Source organism: Eumetopias jubatus, unplaced genomic scaffold (genome assembly GCF_037043125.1).
Source record: "Eumetopias jubatus isolate StellerSeaLion01/CBP00866 unplaced genomic scaffold, mEumJub1_p1.0 scaffold_11, whole genome shotgun sequence".
NCBI classification, from domain to species: Eukaryota; Metazoa; Chordata; class Mammalia; order Carnivora; family Otariidae; genus Eumetopias; species Eumetopias jubatus.
This window is the reverse complement of record NW_028274817.1, coordinates 42,477,383-42,483,957: the sequence shown is the minus strand read 5'-3', so window position 1 is coordinate 42,483,957 and position 6,575 is coordinate 42,477,383. Positions and strand designations below refer to the sequence as shown.

The following is a 6,575-nucleotide window of genomic DNA, read 5'->3' as shown; positions in this document are numbered from 1 at the left end:
CTAAAAAGAGGTAGAATTTGTTGTTCCATATGGCAGGCATGAACCAGTTTGTGGTCCAGATGACCTATAACTCTATGTGGCATGTTTCTGATAGAGGCAACACGAAGTTTAGAAGATGCCAGAATCCCACTGTGATTGGTGGATGGGACGCAGAAGGGTGTGCAATCAAATGCACATGTGACGTGGCCTGACATAGCGACGTGTTCCCTGCATTGCACTTTGTCCATTCAGATGTGGAGGTTGCCCGTGACGTCAGGAAATGCAGCGACTATAAATGGGCCAGTGCCCCCAGCCGCCGCCATTGTCCTTCCTTTCGAGCTGTCGGGAAGGTGAGCCCCACATGGCTGAGCCTGGCTGTGAGACCTCTTCTTAGGAAAGCCTGGGCACAGACGGAGGATCCCACGGCAGCCGACCCGAAGAGCCCGAAGCAGAAGGAGGCAACGCGCCAGTGCTGCCGCCGCTGCTGCCACCACCACCCTCTCAACATCACTGCACCCCACCCCCGCTACAGTTTCACCACCTATTCCCCAGGGTTCTGAGGCATGTTCACAAGGGCCTGAGCCCCTCGCAGAAGACCGTGAGCATCATGGATTCGTTCGTCAAGGACATCTTCGAGCACATTGCCTACGAGGCCTCTCGCCTGGCCCGCTCCACCAAGCGCGCCACCATCACCTCCAGGGAGATCCAGACAGCCGTGCGCCTGCTGCTGCCCGGGGAGATTGGCAAGCACGCCGTGTCCGGGGCCACCAAGGCCATCATCAGGTACACCTTCCGCCAGTGAGCTGCCTCCGGACCGCCTGACCACCTCGCAAACCAAAGGCTCTTTTCAGAGCCACCTCACTTGGCACAAAAAGACCTGTAACTCTCCAGAGACCCACCTACTCTAGCGTTTGGACCTGTGCCATTCTGCCCATCCTTATAACACCTTTGTCGTTTATGAAACATTACCAATTGTATCAACCCCACCTTAATGTATGTCTTTAGTGCAATTTGTTCCAAGCAAAATCATCAATTTCCTTTAACCACGTTGCAATCGTTTGCTTGCGTAGAGTGCCATTTCTGTCAGTTATTGGACCTGTGCCATTCTGCCGGTTTTTATCCATTTGTACCATGAACGAAACAGTATGAAACATCACAGCTCGACTTTAATATATGACTGTAGTGCAGTTTGTTCCAAGGAAAATCAGAATTTTCCTTAACCATAATGATTTTCATGGCTTTCCTAAATGGCCATTTCTGTTAATTATTTCTCCAAGTCAACCTTATGGGGATATTTTCTTAATGGTCTTTACCCTTTTGCTTTTATTCTCTCACTAGTGCATGCTGGAATTTTCGAGAAGTTCATTATGTCTGATATGGCAACAGATAAAATGCAGAAGTAGACGTAAAGATACATCTGAGTTCTTTAGGCTAGATATTAAGGAGATATTCAGATATCTGAAACGATGTCAGTCTCCACTCTACTTTTTTAGAAAACATATTTTTCACATGCATTTATGTCATCATGATGTCACGGGTTTTTAAAAATTATTTTAAAATAAATTGACTAAAATTTCTATTCTAATGTTTTGTTAAAGTAAACACTGTCAGATACAACTGGCACAAAAGTTCTTTGGCTTCCTGTTAATTTTGAGACGTGTAAAGTTGTCCTGAGACCAGAAATGGTTCTAGAGATTTACTCATTCTGGTGCAATCAGGTCAACTGAAAATAGCCTCTTCTCGGTGGTCAACTTTCAAAAACAATTCAATGCCTAATATCCATCAAAACTTCCAAATCATATTGTTACCTTAAACGTACTTTATACAATCTTCAGTTGACTTTGGCTCCTTGGACTAATGCAAAATGAAGGGAATTAGTAATCTTAGTTTATCTGGAGACTTCTGTTGAATTAAATCTCACAAGTACACCCAACACAAGGTGGGGGGGTGGTGAGGGACATTCAAATCATGATGTTGACGGAAACTTTCTTGTCACCTTCCTGACTGAAATAGGAACGACAGTAGCATTTCATCCGCAAACATGATATTAGGCTTTCGCTTGAGGTCTATGTGTTCACAATAACATCTTTGGTTTTCAAAGTGTTTTAGGTAACAGAATGGATCTAAAACATTCGCACGTGCTGTTTTACCACCTATCGAGATTAACATTTTTTAGTATCGTTTGGCTTATTCCCATAAATCATATTATAGATTTTCCAATAGTCAATCCTGCTAGCATTCTTGGAAGTAAATCCCTTCCTCCTGGATGGCTTTTTCTCGACATTATTTGGGTCCTTTCCTGTGCTTGTTCCTGTGTGTAGTCAGCAACAGACTATAGAGCTCGGATTTCTCATGACTTCTGCACCCTTGGCCACTTGCTTTTCTCAACTGTCCCCAAGGTCTTACTGTGTCCTGGGAGCTACAATTTCCCAGAAGCAGCCCGGACCCAAGGCTTAGTTGGGCTCCCTCTGCAGCAAGAACGTGGACTGTGATAGAAGGCAAACCGGGGGCTAGTGGTGTGGGCTTGACCCCTTAGTCTTTCCTTCACCTGTTTATGTCTGGGTGTCCAACTCTCCATGCTCCTCATATGTGAGGCACAGCTGTGCTTGAGAGAGCCGGCTGTGCTCAGCCCTTCCTGCCCCCAACTAGGGCAAGTTCTGCATTCCAGGCCTTCCCCTACCTCTGTTCCTTGACCTTCCAGCCCCAAGAAGCTGGATTGTACTAGGAATCCCCTGAAAGCCACATTCTTGGTTTGTTTATCCCTTATTTCCTCCTCAAAGAGAGGCTGGCTACTCCTCCCAGGTCGGACCCCACCCTCACGCAGCAGATCATTGTCCAGCACATGTGTCAGGGTTGCCAACGGGCCTGAGGTGTGAGGTAGGGTGACCGTATAATTTCATGTCCAATTAATGCAGATGGTTTTGAGAGTAAAAGGGGTGCTCTACATAATTGTGCTGGGACAGCAGGCAAAATCAGGACACGAGGACTCCCTTCTAGGGAAAAGGTCTGGAGACAGAATAAGGGCATCTCTTGGGGCTTAGGGATTTGCAGAGCACAAAGTTTCGTAGGAAGATGAGAGTGCATCACCTTTTCCATAATCTGTTCTCTTTGAAGTGCGGGTGCCTTTGTTTTCTGGGGAAAAGTAGTGTGTTACGAGGCTGCATTGACAGGGAAAGGAGACACAACATGGTCAGCGCAGCTGTTTGAATCCTACAGCTGCTGGGAACTAGTGCGACTGGGCTCTACAGCAAGAGTGATTAAGGGCACAGGTTCTGGGGTCAGATTAGACCTGGGTTCAAACCCCAGCTGTGCCTCTCCCTAGCTGTGGTGTCTTGGGTAAGTGACTTGACCTCTTTGAACCTCAGTTTCCTCCTCTGGACAATAGGGTCTACAAGGTAGTTGAGAGGATTCAGTGGGATAATGCAGACAGAGGGCTCAGTGAATCGTGGCTATACTTAGTCTCAGTCCTGAGAGGCATGCCCTGAGGCAGTTGGAGGGGTGGGGGGCGATGTGATTTGATGCCAGGCAGCTGTAGGGACTTGCTCTCCTGGCTACCTTGGTCCCATCTGTTTGCTTAAGGCTGATGGTGAGATAAGGGAGGACGACTCTTGCTTTCCTGAGCCTCTGTTAGTAAAGTTGCAGAGATAATGCTGCTCTGAGTTGCAAGGGGAAGTTGCTAGGGAGCAGTTGGAAAGTGTGCCTTGTTATCTTGCTAGCTTTGGGCATTGCTGACTCAGGCTTTTGTTGGCAAGCTGTTCCTCCTCACTCCCACTCACCCTCTCCCACTCACCCTCTCCCTATCCAAGTGCCATTCACCTTGCAAGTCTTGGCTCAGATCCTACCTCCTCTGTGAAGACGACCTGACCATCCCAGCCTACAGTGACTTCTCCCTCCCTGAGCCTCAGTACCTCCAACTGCAAAAGCGGGTGTATTCTTTATAATGCCCCTCCGGAGGGGCCACGATTAGGGCTGAATGAGGGAACAGATGTCGCATGCCAGGTGCAGTGTCTGGTACAGGCCTATGGTGAGTTCCCTGCTCCTTCTCTTCATACGCGTTGAACCCCCCACAATGTGTGCATCCTGGTCTTGATCAGATGCAGCTTTCTATTGGTAGTCATTTGGGAGTATGCCTGTGGTAGGTCTCTGTTCAATTGCAATGTCCCAGAAGTTAGGGGGCCACATCCTACCCTTCCTCACCTTCCAGGATCTAGCACTACACAAATCTCCATAATAAACTTTTTATTTTTTTTTTTAAATTGAGCTCTGGAAGACTCTATGCGGCAGGCACTCTCCTGTGTCTGTTTTACACACAGGTCCAGTCTTTACCCTTTGCCCCCATATTTTCCTTACAGGACAGGCAGGCATAATTCCTTCTGTTGAGAAGAGGGAGCCCCAGAGAAGTTGGGTTATCCACTACCCCCAGCTCACCTACCTAACGCGTGGCCTAGCCAGGAATCAAATCCAGTTTTGACTCCTGTGCTAGACTGGGTCCAGTGAATGCCTGTGAATGTGGGGACGGGAGGATGCACAGAAGTAGAGGCCAGAATAGGAGTGCCTGCACCTTTACTTTTCCTTAGTAGAGGGAGGCTTGCTTGAGAAAAGCCTATAGGTAGTAAAGATTTAGGATTCAGAGGGTCCCCAAGCCCAGGTAAGGTCCCTCTTGGACAGGAAAAAGGAGGGCGGGGAGTGATGGGTCAAGCTAAGGCACAGGGAATTCCACAGTGGCTCCAAGATCCCAAAAATTAGCAGCGGAGGAGGTGAATAAGCAGGTGTCAAATGAGCCTCCTTTGAAGAGGCTTATTAACCCAGAAAGTTTTGAATTCCCTTGGAGTCAAGGCTGAGCATTTCACTCCAATAGAGTACCGATCATGGGACCTATGATTAGGTGTGGAGATAAGCTCTGCTGCACTCTGGCATCAGGGGTGATGATGGGGAAAGCAGAGGGGATAGGCCATTTAATTCAGCAGACCTCAAATCTGGTAGGACTTCAGACTGACCTGGGAACCCGTGGCTATAACCTCACACAGCAGGCTCGGAGGCTGGTAATCTGAGGCTAAAACACAGTCTGAGTCCTAAACCTCCAGCCCGCGGCCTGAGCACTTCAGGGCCATGGGACTGTGCTCAGCCAGGCTTCACCTAGATCTAGTAGAGCTAGGCCTCCTACGGGTAAGTGCCTCAGGGGTCCACGAGCTGTGTCTTTGGTCCCGTCAGATCTTCCAGAGGCCTCACTCGGGTCAGAGGGAAAAGCTCTTCTCTGGCTGAGCTCCAGGGTTTCCAGCTCTATCCCTGCCCTGCCTCCCAGGGATTAGGATGCTGGCAGCCTCAGCGAGGGAGCCCGGGATATCCAGGCTCTCCCCCTGCCTCAACCGGCCTGCCACAGCAGCATCCAACTACACTACCTGCTTCCATTCACAGGACCCCTCCAGCCCCCACCCCAGTCCGGGAAGCAGCAAGCAGCAAGAAGCTAGGCTGCCTGTTAGGTAGAACAGAGGTCTAATCCTGGCTTACCTGCTTCCTGAACTGTGTGACGCATGGCAATTGACTCAACTTTCTAGTCCTAGGTTTATTCTTTGTCCATCGGGGATCTAGCCAGTCCTTACGTCATAGGGCTTTAGAGATCCATGAGGGACGTTATCATGCCCTCCCTCCCCACCTAACTTCCCAGAAGGGAGGAAAATCCACTGGCAGAAATGCAATAAAACTGTCACATCTGGGGGAGGTCAGCTATCTAAACTGTACAACTTGGGATAGTGTTTTTGTCGTTCCCTGCAACAGGATAAACATTCCCCTTTTCCCCTAAGATCGGGGGGAAAAACAAAGGAAAACCTGGAATCGCCACTTTCAAGTAATTTTCAGCTCTCCACCCACCATAGTTTAGCCAGGCTATCCCCAAGAAGGGTCGGGAAATCTCATGTTCGGGTTTACAGCGCAGCCTGCATTCATCTATTCATTTATGCAACAAACATTTGCTGAGTACCTACTACGTCAGGCACTGCTAGGTGCCGCGAATCACAGAAGGATAAGCTGAGAGCCCATAAACTGGTTAGAGTCTAGAGGGGGAAGGCAGATACTTTGGTCACAGAGATATAATATATTAAATGCTATGACAGAGACGTGCTCAGGTTATTTCGGGAGCCCAGAGGAAGGTCATCGAACACAGCCCAGGGGCTAGTCAGGAAACTCTTTCCGGAAGAGGTAAAGTATTAAGTTATGTGGGTTTTTTAGTGTTTTTCACGTTTCACGTCATATTTTGTTTGTTTTTTTGTTTTCAGTCCTGTTTTCAGAACGAGGAGGCAAGAGGAAAGGGAGACGTCTCAAGCGCAGAAACAGTATTTCCTCCCAATGTCATTTATCTGCAAATAGTGAAAGTTTGACGTCTTCCTTGCCAATTTGGATGCCTTTTATTTCTTTTCGTGGTCTGATTGCTGTGGCTAGGGCTTCCAGTACTATGTAGAGTAAAAGTGGTGAGAGTGGACATCCTTGTCTTGTTCCTGACCTTGGGGGGAAAGCTCTCAGTTGCTCTGCATTGAGGGTGATGCTAGCATGGGTTTTTTCATAGCTGTGGGGTTTTTTCATGGTAGCTGTGGGGTTTTTTT

The 6,575-nt window shown here is 48.3% G+C and overlaps 1 pseudogene; it reads left to right on the top strand.

Annotated features, from left to right (window-relative positions):
* The first annotated feature begins 340 nt into the window (after nucleotides 1-340).
* On the top strand, nucleotides 341-781 carry LOC148163020 (histone H2B pseudogene; annotated as a pseudogene).
* Nucleotides 782-6,575: the final 5,794 nt, after the last annotated feature.